General features: G+C 42.3%; 1 pseudogene; it reads right to left on the bottom strand.

The window, feature by feature from the left end:
* LOC136335537 (SCAN domain-containing protein 3-like) overlaps window positions 1-8,523 on the bottom strand; it is a 457,801-nt pseudogene extending 449,278 nt beyond the window's left edge.
* Window positions 8,524-12,899: the final 4,376 nt, after the last annotated feature.

Raw genomic sequence — 12,899 nt, 5'->3', positions numbered from 1 at the left:
GTGTTGAGTTTTACAAGTTCTTTATAAATTTTGGTTATTAACCCCTTATCAGACTTATTGTCAAATATGTTCTCCCATTGTTGGTTTGTCTTTTTATTTTGTTCATATTGTCTTTAGCTGTGCAAAAGCTTTTTAGCTTAATATAGTCCCATTTGTTCATCCTGTCCTTTATTTCACTTGCCCGTGGAGATAAACCAACAAATATATCGCTGCGAGAGATGTCAGAGAGCTTACTGCCTATGTTTTCTTCCAAGATAATTATGGTTTCACAACTTACATTTAAATCTTTTATCCATTTTGAGTTTATTTTTGTGTATGGTGTAAGTTGGTTGTTTAGTTTCATTTTCTTGCAAGTACAGTGGTACCTTGAGATACAAATTTAATTTGTTCTGTAACCAATCTTGTAAGTCAGTCAACTCATATATCAAACTGCCGATACTGGACCAATGCACTAACACACCAACTAGCGGCAGCTTCCCAAATCATGACTCATATCTTGGAATTTCACTCGGATATTGAACAAAAATGCAGACCGAGTCACAGCTCATATCTTAAAAAAAAAAAAAATTTGTATGTTGGTCTGTTTGTATCTCAAGGTACCACTGTACCTGTCCAATTTTCCCAACACCATTTGTTAAAGAGACTGTCTTTATTCCACTATATGCTTTTACCTCCTTTGTCAAATATCAATTGTCCATTTAGGGTTTATTTCTGGGTTTATTTCTGGGTTCTCTGTTCTGTTCCATTGATCTGTATGCTTGTTCTTATGCCAGTACCAGGTTGTTTTGAGTACAATGGCCTTGGTATCAGGAAGTGTAATACCACCCACTTTATTCTTCTTTTTTAAGCTTGCTGAGGCTATTCTTGTCAAGATCTGGAAACAGCCCAAGTGTCCATCAGTGGATGAGTGGATTAAAAAGCTGTGGTACATATACACAATGGAATACTATGTGGCAATGAAAAAGAAGGAAATCTTACCTTTTGTGACAACATGGGTGGACCTGGAGACTATTATGCTAAGCGAAATAAGCCCGGCAGAGAAAGAAAAATATCACAATCCTTCACTCATATGAGGAATTTAATGAACAATGTGAATTGAGGAACGGAATAGAGGTAGAAGTGCGATCAAAGGGACCAGAGGGAAAGCAGTCAGAGAGAAAGGGGAGGAGAAGATGGGATCAGAGAAGGGAAAGAGATGAGTGAAATTATATATCCATAACACAGCATTATAGAGAGCAGGACAGCAAATCCTGATGGGAAGGGGGGAGGGCATTGGGGGGAGGGGTCAAAGGGAGTATCAAGGGGAACACGGGGGAGGGGAGGGAGATATATTCAGTGGGACACTTGAATATATGTAAGCACAATAAATTAAAATCAATAAAATAATTTAACAAAAAGAATGGACAAATGCATTTGCAAATTGTATGTGTGATAAGTATCCAGAATATATAAAGAGTTACAATACAACAACAAAGGACAAACAACCCAGTTAATTAAAAAGATTTGAATAGGTATATCTCTGAAAACATACAAACGGCCAACAAGCACATGAAAAAATATTCAACATCATTTGTCATTAAGGAAATTCAAATCAAAACCATCATGAGATACCACTTCCTACCCACTAGGATGACTATAATTTAAAAAAATAACAAGCATTGGAGAGGATGTGGAGAAATAAGAGCCCTCATAGCATTACTGGGAGAGGGGGATATAAAATGGTGCAGCCTCTGTGGGAAATAGATGGCAGTTCCCCAAAAAAGGTTAAACATAGAATTAACAAGTGACCCAGCAATTCAACTCCTATGTATATACCTAAGGGAAATGAAGTGCATGTGCAAAGAGCCACTGCGTCTGAGTGCGTCCAGCCTACGTGCAGCTGAGAGCAGAGGAAGGGCCCTCCTCAGCCTTGAGTGACCTGGCAAGGCAAGGCTACTCACTGAAACAACTTGAAGGCTGTTCGTGGCATTGATGCCAAAAGCAGGATGGCAAGCACACAGTGCTACTGCAGGCTCAGGATGTCAGATATGCTTGTGGGACAGAGCATCAAGTAGTTTTAGAGTTGAGGTCATTGTCTCCACCCCCCAGCACAATACCCTTTTGTTCAAGCATATAAAATAAATGGGGTTTCCAGGCTCAGTGTCACTGTGTCTCTATCAGAGCACAGTGTCACACCTGGCCCAAATTCTGTGTTTTCCTTCATCCTCCATTGCCTCCACTCAGGTCTTCACTTCTCCGCATTTGTCACGGATATGTGACCAGAGATTAACTTGTACACAAACGTTCGTTTATAACAGCCAGAAGGTAGAAATAATTCAAACTTCCATCAGCAGATGAATTTATAAACAAATTGTGGTATAGCCATACAGTGGACTACTACTCGGCCATTAAAAAGAAATGAAGTACTGATATCTGCTGTAAGGTAGATGAACCTCAGAAACATTATGCTGTCAGTGGTGGGCAAACCACGGCTCGCGAGCCACATGCGGCTTTTTGGCCCCTTGAGTGTGGCTCTTCCACAAAATACCACGTGCAGGCGCTACCTCAATAAGGAATGTATCTACTTATATAGTTTAAGCTTAAAAAATTTGGCTCTCAAAAGAAATTTCAATCATTGTATTGTTGATATTTGGCTCTGTTGACTGATGAGTTTGCCGACCACTGAGCTAAGTTAAAGGAGCCAAACACAAATGTCACATACTGTATAAATTTTTTTGTTTGGAAAATCCAGAGACAGAAAACAGAGTGACTGCCAGGGTACAGGAGGCGGAGTAAATGGGGAGTAATGACTAAATGAGTATGAGATGTTCTGCTGGGAGTGGGGGACATGAAAATATTTTTAAAACTAGAGAGAGATGGTAGTTGCACAAAATGCCCTGGATTATACATATTAAAATGATTAATTGGGTTCTGTGAATTTCACCTTAATTTTTTTCTTAAAAGTAACAGAGACAGCTAGGCCAACACAGAGACAGAGCTGGAGAGAGGTTGGACAAGAAGAGACGAAGCACTGAGGGAAAGCTGCAGGCCATTACAAGAAGTTTATTAGCACTGTACAGTCAGTGGCTTGCCAGCTAAATTTAATACGGATCTATATTCAAAGAAAAATGCCTCGTTCTGTATAATGAATATTTAATCATGCACGGGTCAGACAATTTCACAGAAGTAATTAGAAGTAGTCTTTTGTTTATCACTCAAAAATGATAGTGACCTACTGACCAGAGCTGCAGATATAGTAACATATTGAAAATATTACCTACTGACACATGTTATTAAAGAGGAATTAAGGGTCGCTTTCTTCCCCTCCCCTTAGAAGCTAATCATTCCTAAGCCCTCCTGTCTGCACACATGTGGAACACAGCTCCAAGGGGAGGTCACTTCCCCAATGAGGCTGGAGAGCTCGGCCAGCACGCCTTGATCTACTACCTTCCCACACCCCAGGCCATAAATGGAAACAGACAAGATGGTGATTGAGAAGACCTCAGAGAGGAAATGTGTCACTTGGGTATGCTCTGTGGGAAGTTCTCCCCACTGCCCAGCCATATCTAGCCCCCCGTCCATTCTATCCCGCAACCTTTGTCACTATCGTTGCCCTAGTTCAGCTCCCCTCTTCCCCCACAGCCTAGGTCCCTCCCATTGCAGTCTACTAGTGACTCTTCCTGGGCTGTGGATTACAGTACTCTTCTGCTTCCACACCTCCTACGGTTCCCCATTGTGCATACTCCTCCTCACCCCAGCATTAAGGCTCTCATTCTCTGGCCTCAGCAGACCATTATCCCTTGGGGTTCTCGGTCGTCAACAGCAGAAAGTGATCATGAGTAACTTAACCCTGACAGAACCTATTAGGAGGGCATTAAGGAGCTCACAGAATTGATGGAAGGCTGAAGAGATTGGCCAGCAAAGTGCAGAGATAGTCATACATGCCCGAGGGTGGTCCAGCCAGGATGCCACTGCTGGCACCTCCACCACTGGCCCATCACCACCATCCAGCAGCCCTATACCTTCCATGAATAACCTCTCACATTCCACACCCCTGCACTTCAGCTTCCAGGCTTCCAGTCCCAGGTGGGAGTGTCCAACCGACAGAGCCTAGTCTCTCCCAGCAGACTCATCTCCACCATGCAGAGAGAAGGCAGTCTGGCCATCTTTGTTTCTGCAGGAAGTGTCAGGGCCCTCAGTCCTCAGACACTACTGCCCACAGCTACACCAACACTTCCTTCAGACCCCACGCCCGTCAGGTATTCTCCTATCACTTCAACCCGGCTCCTATCTTTTCCCACCTGGAACGCCTCACCTCCACCTTCTCATAACTGGTTGGATCATCCTTCCAATGGTCCAATCAAATACCATCTCCTCTAGGAAGCCTTCCTTGATTGCTTCCACTTCCCCCAATCTGGATATGATGCCATATGGGCCTCTCTAGGTGGTATTGAAGGCTCTCCATCATGAATTAGAGCTTGTCACATTCCTGGGTGGCCCTCTCCTTTCCTATGAGACCATGAGTTCCTAGAAGGTAATGTTTATGACTTCTCTTACCCTCAGAGTCAGGCACAGAGTCAGCCTGGTGTATGCAAAGACACCTCGCTGGACAGAAACTGAGTCTATAGAGCTCTGCCCACTGTCATGTGTCTGTGTCTGTGTTGGCCTCCTGGCCATGTCAGAGGTCAACCAAAAATAGCAATGAAGCCTCACCAGGCGGTGGCGTAGTGGATAGAGCATTGGACTGCGATGTGGAGGACCCAGGTTCGAGACCCCGAGGTCGCCAGCTTGAGCGTGGGCTCATCTGGTTTCAGCAAAAGCTCACCAGCTTGTGAGGAGCCCTGAGGAGCCACTGCGCCACCTCACCCACAGGTGTTATAAAGTACCAAATGCTACAGAATCAATATTAATATTTTAAGAGGCTTAAAAAACATTTTATTAATTTGGGTTAAGGTGTGCAGAGAAATTTTGAGAATAATCTCTGTACTGTGTGATTGGCATAAAACCAGGATGGCCCTTAGCATTGTATTGTAAATGCAAAGGGAAGGAAAACATGGATTCCCTGATATTCCACCACACCTGTGGGGAAAGGGGTGAATGGCTAGCCAGGTGCAGGAAGAGAAAAGCCAAAATAAACCTTTTCTTATAGTAATGAGCCATTTGTGGGCATTTGTCCCCACAGAAACTACCTATCCCATGTGAATGCATTCAGTTAATGTATGTGACTCTGGACAAAGAGATAGCGGATAAACATTAGAAAATATAGGAATGTCTTTTAATATGTAAAGAGACATCTTTCTATGATTGTGTTGACTTATAAATTTTGTTTTCTCCAAAATGATGTATGGCTTGCAAATTAAACATAGTCCTATCATGTTAAAGGGCATATGACTATAACCAATAGTGGTAAAGGGCACCTAATTGCAATTTTTGCTTCTGTACTTCCCGCTTGCAAAACTATAAAAACTAGTTAGAACAAAGGGCCGGCGCACTCTCCCTCAGATTTCTGTCAGAGTTGCCGGAGTTGCGTCGCTTGGCCAAGCTAGACAATAAAGCTTTGGTGTGTAATCGACGGATTTTGTTCATGTCTTCAATGTTTCAAGTCCCTCCAGATTAGGCTTAACACTTGGACCCAAGGTTGCTGGCTTGAGCAAGGGGTTACTCGGTCTGCTGAAGTCCCACAGTCAAGGCACATATGAGAAAGCAATCAATGAACAACTAAGGTGTCGCAACGAAAAACTAATGATTGATGCTTCTAATCTCTCTCCATTCCTGTCTGTCTGTCCCTATCTATTCCTCTCTCTGACTCTCTCTCTGTCACTGTAAAAAGAAACAAAAAACATATTAACTATATTTAAAAAAGAAAAATAGCAATGAAGCTGGCTGAGTGTTCTCCATATGAATCCTTACCCGGGAGTTCTTATTTTCTTGGCCCACGAGCCTCCTTAAATTCAGAGTCCTGGCCCTGCCTCCAGAGGTGCTGATGCATAACTCTGGAGGGGGGGTGCCCAGGAGTCTACATTTAACCTATTAGGTAGGTGCATATGGCCCACAAATCACAGTCAAGAAACTCTACTGAACTGCCTTTACTCTTTCCACCTTTTAGAGCCTTTGTGCCACCACCGGCTGCAGTTTCCAGTCTCTCCCACAAGGACACAGGCACACAACCTGCACACACACAAGCTTGCGCTTAGAAGATTCCGTGCTCAGTAGAATGTTCTGCCAACACCATTCTGAAAATTCTGAAAAACTTTTCAAACAAGAGTCCTACATGTTTATTTTGTGCTGGGCCCCACAAATTATGTAGCCAGTCCTGGATGGACAGCATCTGAGACACTCACAACACAAAAAGGGATTTTGTTTTGTGCTGCTGATCCATCACGGAGAGTAAACAGGGAAAGGGTTATGCTTGACTTAAGTGGCTTCAGACACCAGTGTGCAAAGGAATTTAGAATGAGTCAGCTTCTGCTCATCCTGAAGTCATAACACACAGATGTCCACCCAAGACTAGGGCTGGGCCTGACCAAAGGGCTCTTCAAAATAGAACAATATAAATGGCATCCACTCACCAAAATCAAATTTGTGACACCATCAGCACCTCTTCTGGCTCACTTAATAGCCTGTTGTAAATTGATGAGTTATATCACCCAAGATTTGGATTAAAACAGTGACAAAAAGAATGCAACAGCCTATATAGGAGAAACGTTGTAATTGACCTTAAATTTTTTATATACATATATTTTTTACAGAAGTATAACTTGTATGTAATAAAATACACAGATTTTGTGCAGTTCTTTTTAAATTTTTATTTATTGATCTTAGTGAGAGAAGAAGGGAGAGTGAGAGACAGGAACATCAAGCTGTTCTTATATGTGCCCTGACCAGGGATCAAACCAGCAACCTCTGTGCTTGAAGACAGTGGTCCTCAACCTTTTTTGGGCCACGGACCGGTTTAATGTCAGTAAATATTTTCATGGACCGGCCTTTAGGGTGAGATGGATAAATGCACAAAATAAAATTATGCAACCGGCATAAAAACTGTGGTATTTTTAAATATAATTGTTGAACTTATGATATTTATTGAGCTAAATTAAAGGAGGAATGAGCATGTCCTCATTATTCAGGCTATATTTAAATTTGTTATTCTGACAATGTTTCATGTCTGACATCAATGTGTAATATGACAGGTTCAGGCTCGCTACCAATCATGAACCTACAACAATAAAAATAAACATGAATCCACTGTGTACTCGTATGCAACTTTATTAGAAGTGTCCTCTTAACATCGCACCAACAACATAACATGAGTAACATCCTCTCTGCCTCCAAACACTTTCCAGTCGCTATGGTAATGTTTAAACATGCCTTAAAAATAAGATACAACACAAAAACAAATATAAAGTGCATGAAAAATACAACTCACCATTGTTATGAATATTGTAAGTTAAGGGTTATTTATTATAATGTTTATATAGAATGAGAGAGAGTAGCCTATCTCTCAACAACCATAACGCTAAATCAGTAGGAGCCCTGAGCTTGTTTCTCTGCAACAAGAGGGTCCCATCTAGGGGTAATGGGAGACAATGACACCCGAAGTGTGTTGCTTATGTCCAGTCTATTCCGTAATTTTGTTTTGGTTGCTGTCACTGTAGAAAATCCCGCTTCACACAAATAGGATGTCAGAAATGGCAACAGGATTTTTAGTGCTTTTGTGGTGATCTCGGGGTATTCTGCCATGACTTTAATCCAGAACATCAGCAGAGTTGTAGTCTCGAACATATTTTTAAGGCCGCCGTCATTTGCGATCTCCAGTAGTTGATCCTCTTCTTGCATAGACACACTGGATTCACCTGGTTTGTTGACAAATGGATCGCGGATTCATTCTTTGGCAATTTGTGGGTCTTTTGTGGGAAGTAGCGTTCAAACTCTTTTACAAGCAAATACAGGTGATCGTGCACCAGCTGGGACAATGAAGGCTTGGGCTCAGTCTCTTCCAAAATTTCCACGAATGTTTGAAACATGTCAAATATACCCCTGTTCACGCGTCGTCCCACAAATCCAGTTTGGCTTTAAATGCAACTACTTTATCTGCCAACTTGAAGACAGTTGTCATTTTCCCCTGAAGTGACCGATTGAGTTCATTGAGGAGGTTAAATAAGTCGCACAAGTAAGCGAGTTTTGCGACCCATTCCTCGTCACTGAAATGTGCTGCTAGCGGTGACTTTTTTTTTCTGAGAGAAATCTCTGCAGCGGCTCTCGTAATTCAAACACTCTGGCCAGGGACCTCCCTCAGGATAACCATCTTATTTCTGTGTATAAGAGAAGGTGTCTGTGCTCCGTGTTCATTTCCTCGCAAAGCTGCTCGAACAGGCGCGCGTGAAGGGCGTATGCTTTGATGTGGTTAATAACTTTAATGACATCATTCAATACGCTATTAAGTTCCGGTGGTATATTTTGGCTAGCCAGCATTTCCCTGTGAATGACATAATGCGTAGACTTGCATTCAGGTGCAACCTCCTTAATTAGAGTAGTGAAACCAGACATCCTTCCGGCCATGGCAGCAGATCTATCTGTGCATATGCTGACACAAAAAGACCATTTCAGTTTTCCTGATATATAGTCATCCAGAGATTTAAATAGTTCTGTAGCTGTGGTTTTGATTGGCAATGATAGTGCACATAACATATCCTCATGCACATCCTCTTGATAAAGATAACGCATGTAAACAAGTATTTAGCATTGCCTTGTTGTCAATATCTGTAGATTCGTCAACCTAGAGAGCATACCACGGTGATTTATTAATCCTTTCCAACAATTGTGATTCAATGTCCTCTGCTATTTCCTCAATGCGCCGTGTGACGGTGGTAGCCAAAAGAGGCCTCTGTGCTACCTTTTTAACCATAGCCTCTCCTAGAAGTTCACGACAAATGTCTTTAGTGGCTGGAAGGATCAATTCTTCACCAATGGTGAATGGCTTCTTAGCCTTAGCAATACGATTAGCCACCAAGTATGATGCTCTCAGTGCACTCGCATTTATTGATGTAGTGGCCACCAGTAATTGTTTCTGTCCTTCTGGTTCATGCTTTTTTCTTTCGAAATACTCAGAAGGCTTGTCTTTTAAAGTAGGGTGCTTGGTCTCCCCAAGTGGCGAAGCAGTTTTGAAGGCTTCATTGCCTCATTACTTAGCCAGTCGCCACATATTATGCAGAGCGGCCTTGGTATGCGAGAATCACCAGTTGCAATAAATCCATACTTCAAGTAGGGTTCCTGGTATTGTCTGTTAAATGAAGCCTTCTTTTTCTTCGAGATCGTAGATTCTTCTTCTGTCTCCTTACTGGCCCTTTTCCACTTCACAGAAAAACTTTTGATGGAATTTTGTTTTTCACTCATTTTGCTAGTTTATGGGTTTAATTTTAGCAGCAACATATCATGTGACCAAGACAAGTGTCAGGAATGAGTCTTAGACGGATGTAACAGAGGGAATCTGGTCAATTTTTAAAAATAAAACATCATTCAGCCTTAAATATAAATAAAAACGAAAATAATGTAAGTTATTTATTCTTTCTCTGTGGACCGGTGCCAAATGGCCCATGGACCGGTACAAGTTCGCGGCCCGGGGGTTGGGGATCATTGCTTTAAGATGATGTTTCAACCAACCGAACTACTTGGCCAGGGCAGGTTTTGTGCAGTTTGATGAATTTTTACATATATATGAATTTTCACATGCATTCACTCATATAACCAGTACCTCATCAAGATAGAGAATATTCCAATACTCGAGAACAGTGGTAGTCAACCTGGTTCCTACCGCCCACTAGTGGGCGTTTCAGCTTTCATGGTGGGCGGTAGTGGAGCAACCAAAGTATAAATAAAAAGATAGATTTAAGTAAGTTGTTTTATAAAGATTTATTCTGCCAAATTTAGCAAAAATTCAACATAAAGTACTTGATAAGTAATTATTATTATATGCTTTAACTTGCTGTAACTCTGCTTTATAAATTTTATAAAGTAAAGTTACTTCCCTACTTTATAAATCACCATTACTGTGGAACCAGTGGGCAGTTAGAAAATTTTACTACTAACAGAGATACAAAAGTGGGCGGTAGGTATAAAAATGTTGACTACCCCTGGTTTATTCTCACACTGGCCAAGTATGAGAGTTTCAATTCCTCCACATCTTCTCCAACACAAGCATTGTCAATCTTTTAATCAATTTAATTTACATTTATCTGATTAGCAATGACAATAAACACTTTTTAATGTGCTTATTGGCCATTTGTTATCTTGCTTTGTGGAGTATCTGTGCAGGTCTTTTATCCACTGGTTTTGTTTTGTTTTGTTTTTAAGTGAGAGGAGAGGAAATACTGAGACAAACAACCCCATGCACTCCTACTGGGATCCACCCAGCAACTCCGGTCTGGGGCTGATCCTCTGACCATCTGGGGCCATACTCACAACCAAGCTATTTTTAGTACTTGAGACGGATGCTTGACAGAGCCATCCTCAGTGCCCAGGGCCAACATGCTTTAATCAGTCAAGTCATGGCTGCATGAGGGGATGAGAGAAAGAGTGAGAGAAAGAGAGAGAGAAGGGAGAGGGGTAGAGAAGCGGATGGTCACCTCTACTCTGTGTCCTGACCAGGAATCAAACCCAGGACATCCACACACTAGTTGATGCTCTACCGCCGAGTCAACCAGCCAGGGCCATCCACTCATTTTTAATAAAATTGTCATTTTATTATTGAGTTAGAGGTGTTCTTTATATACTTTGGATCTGGGTTCTTTGTCAAATATCAGTAACTAAATATTTTCTTCCTGTCAATAGCTTTTTTATTTTATTAATAATATCTTTTGAAGACCAAAAGTTTTCAATTTTGATAGAATCCAAAGTGTCCACTTTTTTTATGATTAGTATTTTTTTTGTCCTCTCCTAAGTAGTATTCATCCCAAAGTTGTAAAGATTTTTTCCCCATATTTTCTTCTAGAAGCTTTATAGTTTTAGTTCTTTACATTTAGGTTTATAATCCATCTTAAAACAATTTTTGTGTATGATGTGAGGTAGGGGGACCAAGGTTTATTTTTTTTCCCCTATAGATGTCTAACCATTCCAGCATCCTTTGTTGAAAAGCCTATCATTGACCTACTGAATTACTTGGTACCTCTAAAAGTCAATTAGCTATGTAAGTGTGGGTCTTTTTGGGGACTCTCTATTCTGCTTGATTGATCTATTAATCCATCTTTACACTAATGGTACAGTATTTTGAGTCCTATCACTTGTCTTACTGATGCCTTTTGCATCCTGTTCTCTCTGAACTTTTGCTCTTCTCTCCTTCACACTATACACCAGGGGTCCCCAAACTACGACCCGCGGGCCACATGCGGCCCCCTGAGGCCATTTATCCGGCCCCCACCGCACTTCCGGAAGGGGCACCTCTTTCATTGGTGGTCAGTGAGAGGAGCATAGTTCCCATTGAAATACTGGTCAGTTTGTTGATTTAAATTTACTTGTTCTTTATTTTAAATATTGTATTTGTTCCCGTTTTGTTTTTTTTACTTTAAAATAAGATATGTGCAGTGTGCATAGGGATTTGTTCATAGTTTTTTTTATAGTCCGGCCCTCCAATGGTCTGAGTGACAGTGAACTGGCCCCCTGTGTAAAAAGTTTGGGGACCCCTGCTATACACCATTCTCCTGTCACATTCAATTCAAGAGGCATTTATCAAGGAAAGGAAAAGGGTAGCAACTACTTACTGTACCCCAACATCCAATTTCTCCTGTTTCTCAAGTTTTATAGTTCTGAGTTTTAGTGGCCCTCTGGATTAGCAGCTTGATTTGGCAGCCTCCCTTATAGCTGCCTGGATATGGCCACAGATATAAGTAGTATGTGTAACTTCTAAACTATGTCCTTTACTGGAGAAGGTGGGACTCTCTCCCTTCTACTGATGAATGCACAGTTAATGACTGGAGCCACTGGAAAGATTGAAAAGAAATCTTGGGAATCAGGACCATGAATGCAGAACAAACAAAATAAAGGGGTTTAAGGCCCAGACACCATGGAATACCCGCCCTGGACCACATACTATTTTTTATATGAGAGAAAAATAAACTTCTGCCTTGAATAAGCCACTGATATTTTGGGATCTGTCACTCACAGAGAAACCCAATTTTCTTTTTAATTGCTTTTGAGAGAGAGAGTAAGGGAGGGAGGAGTAGGAGAGAGATAAGAAGCATCAACTTGTAGTTGCTTCACTTTAGTTGTTCATTGATTGCTTTCTCATATGTGCCTTGACCCAGGGAACTCCAGAAGAGCCAGTGACCCCTTGCTCAAGCCAGCAACTTTGGGCTCAAGTCAGTGACCTTTGGGCTCAAGCCAACAACCCTAGGGTTTCAAACCTGGGACCTCAGCGTTCCAGGTCGGCTCTCTATCCACTGGGCCACCGACAATCCGGCAGGAAAGCCCAATTATAACTGAAACAGGATAGGATGGGAAAGCAACTAATGTTTATTAAGAATGTATATACTGGCCCTGGCCAGTTGGCTCAGTGGTAGAGCGTCGGCCTGGCGTGCAGGAGTCCCGGGTTCGATTCCCAGCCAGGGCACACAGGAGAAGCGCCCATCTGCTTCTCCACCCCTCCCCCTCTCCTTCCTCTCTGTCTCTCTTTTCCCCTCCCGCAGCCGAGGCTCCATTGAAGCAAAGATGGCCCGGGAGCTGGGGATGGCTCCTTGGCCTCTGCCCCAGGCGCTAGAGTGGCTCTGGTCGCAACAGAGCGACGCCCCAGAGGGGCAGAGCATCGCCCCCTGGTGGGCAGAGCGTCGCCCCTGGTGGGCGTGCCGGGTGGATCCCAGTTGGGCGCATGCGGGAGTCTGTCTGATTGTCTCTCCCCGTTTCCGGCTTCAGAAAAATACAAAAAAATTAAAAAT

This window comes from Saccopteryx bilineata, chromosome 4 (assembly GCF_036850765.1).
Source record: "Saccopteryx bilineata isolate mSacBil1 chromosome 4, mSacBil1_pri_phased_curated, whole genome shotgun sequence".
NCBI classification, from domain to species: domain Eukaryota; kingdom Metazoa; phylum Chordata; class Mammalia; order Chiroptera; family Emballonuridae; genus Saccopteryx; species Saccopteryx bilineata.
The sequence above is the reverse complement of the archived record's forward strand: the minus strand, read 5'-3'. Positions and strand labels throughout refer to the sequence as shown.